General features: G+C 64.2%; 1 protein-coding gene across 2 annotated transcripts in view; it reads right to left on the reverse strand.

Annotated features, from left to right (window-relative positions):
- EDA2R (ectodysplasin A2 receptor) overlaps positions 1 to 1,208 on the reverse strand; it is a 14,750-nt gene extending 13,542 nt beyond the window's left edge. The window contains exon 1 of one of the 2 annotated variants that reach the window (XM_021406365.1): positions 805 to 1,208. The gene's annotated coding sequence lies outside the window, so the exon portion shown is untranslated. Of the gene's footprint in view, positions 1 to 102; positions 261 to 804 lie in introns of those variants that run through there. The other variant, XM_021406364.1, reaches the window with a different exon arrangement.

Here is a 2,710-nt window from a genome sequence, read left to right on the forward strand (position 1 = left end):
CCCGCAAAAGCCCCCGCGCGGCGCTGACACCGGCGGCAGCGGCACCGGGGCACGGGGAACCGCCGCGGGTGGGCGGGAGAGTGCGTGGACCCCGCGCTTCACCTGTGTCCGGTGCGGGCAGAGCCGGGCAGGGCGTGCGGTGCGGTGCGGTGCGGGCTCCGCGGGCTCCGCGGGCAGCGCTGCAGGTAGGACGCGCCGGGCAGGACGCGCCGAACTCCGCGCGCTCCGTGGGCAGAACTCTCCGCGCCGCGTGGAGCAAAGCGAAGAACGCCCCGGGCACCGCACAGCGCCCGCCCCGTCCCACCCCGCCGCCTCCCATTGGCGGGCGCTGCGGGAATGCGGCGGAGCTATGTAAATCCGCAGCCCATGCACAGCACCGTCCGCCGCCCCGAGCCGCCTCCGCATCGCCCGGGCAGGGCGGGCAGCGCCGCGGGCAGCGGGGGTGTGGGGCGGCGGGTCCGCTCGCGTCCGCTCGTGTCCGCTGCGTGGGCTCCGCTGAGGGCGAGGGCGGGACCCGGGAGGACCCATCCCAGCCGCGCGGCGCTTTGCGGAGCGGTCGGGGCTCCGAAGCCCGGGGTCAGTGACCGCTCTGCGGGGGCCGCTTCTCGTGGAGCCCCCGCCGGCCGCCAGCGCACGGAGCGTGATTCGCGGTCTGACTCCCTGGGGCCGTCCGGGGCCGCTGTCTGGAAGCACCGCGGCGGTGTGCTATGTACTGACTCCATCACGGGGTTCTCCAACGCCCCGTGGGGCCGCGGAACCCCTCTGCCTCGTGCGGGGGCAGTTTGTCCTCCCGGCAGCGCTGACCTTGGTGCTGGGCGTTCTGTGCCCTCTGCCTCCAACGTCCTCAGCTCTGAAGTTCCGATCTGCCGAACCCGCTGCAGAACGTCGTCGTCCCTCCGCGTTTCGGACGGCCGAGAGCAGGCTGCGTTACTGCTGCTCACGGAGGGGCCCGGGCAGCAGCTCTCAGCAATGGTTCTGCACGAGGATGTGTGTTTGAACAGTACTGAGTTTAAACCTAATATTTTGGAGATATTTTTTCCATTTCTCTCTCTTCTCTGAAGTTCAGGTGTTCCCTCTCCAGCAAATACTTGGGGTAGGTCCCAGAAGTTTCCCACTGCCACTGTGTGGCAGAGAAGGCAGGCATGCTGGGATTTGGTATGGGATCAGCGGAGCTGCCCTGTCTGCCTGTTCACAGGTCGGTGCCTCGGCCGCTCACTGATGCAGTCTCCGTGGAGGAAACCAGCTCGCCCAGACCGTTCTGCAGGGGGCCGGGGTGACATCACCCTCTGCATGGGGCACTGCGCCTGCTGCAGCCGGCGGGGCTGCTCCTTGTCCTGCAAGCTGCACTGTGGCCCTCTCCAGCACATTAACATCAGCTCCAGCACTTTGGGAAGCTGATAAGAGTTGTTTAACTGAGGAAAGCCATCAGCAGAAGTCATCTGTGGGATTATTTTCTCCTAAAAAGCGGTTGGGCTCAAAATGAAGGCTCTACAGATTGCGCATCCAGCACAGAGCAGGGGTGGGCGATGGGAACAAATTGCTGCTGGCAGCCAGAGTCCCCACACACCATGGGGTTTGTGGTGGTGCTGCTGCCGATGGGCAAAGTGCTGGGGGTGCTTCAGGCGCCAGAACGAGCCCAGCGTGGCCAGGCTGAGGCTGAAGCGGGCAGAGAAGTTGTGAGATTGTCCTGTCCCTCTTTGAGGCCTCCTGCAAGCCAGAGCACACTGCTAATGGACCTGGAAACATCCCCACTGTGTTTGACTTTTCTCCTTTCAGATCAGCAGTCTGACCCATCCCACCTCCTGGTCCCATGCGGGCACTGGGGCTGCCCCACATGTCTCCGAAGGCTCAGGGCAGTGGCACTGCCCCGGTGGCAGCTCAGCCCCACAGGGCGCCCAGCAGCGGCGAGGCCGCCCCCAGCAGCACCGGCCGCGTGCCGGCTGCTGGAGGCTGGGTGGGCTGGGCTGGGTGCAGTGCACCCAACGAGCTGCAGGGTGGGCAGGCTGAGGGCTTTCAGGCGTCCGGGTCAGTCTACAGAAACATCTTGAAACATTTTGTGTCATGACCGCAATTACTTGATTTGCTCAGGGTCACATCATTCTCATAGGTTATAAGTACAAAGCGTAATTAACAACAGCACCGTGTTACAAGTTATCCGGAGCAGGAATTCGGAAGAGGGGAATCTGTTACAAGTTTTCCCGGCGCACCGGAGGATTCACAGCACTAGGGGGCCCCAGCTCCAGGCACGAACGGAACCGCCCGCCCGCAGCCGGCACGCGCACGGCCACGCGCAGAGGATCGGCTCCGCGCGGTAACGGGCTGCTCGCGGCCCCGGCGCGTGGTGCGGTGAGGAGATCGCGCTCGTGCGGTCAGTGGGACAGCCCCCGCCTTCCCCTCCACGTCAGAGCCGCGCTCTGCCCATCCCTGGCTCAGACATCAGAAAATCATCTTTTTTCCAGGTCATGAAATGCGATGGGAGCGGTGTAGAATTCCCCTCTTTGCTCACGCTCTGATGCACCTGGTGCCCAGGTGAGACTGGAGGAGGTGCAGCGAGGGAAATGCCCCGTGCTCAGCGGAACTCGCCGTTGTTCAGCTGCAGTCTCCTCCCCACCAGGCTGACATTTTCCCGGTGTTAGTTCCAGTTTCGTGGTCAAGGCCACCTCTTCAGAGCAGCTTTATTGCTTACCAGGTGAGAGAAGCTGCTTCGAGA

The sequence above is a fragment of the Numida meleagris genome, chromosome 8 (assembly GCF_002078875.1).
Source record: "Numida meleagris isolate 19003 breed g44 Domestic line chromosome 8, NumMel1.0, whole genome shotgun sequence".
In the NCBI taxonomy this organism is placed as follows: domain Eukaryota; kingdom Metazoa; phylum Chordata; class Aves; order Galliformes; family Numididae; genus Numida; species Numida meleagris.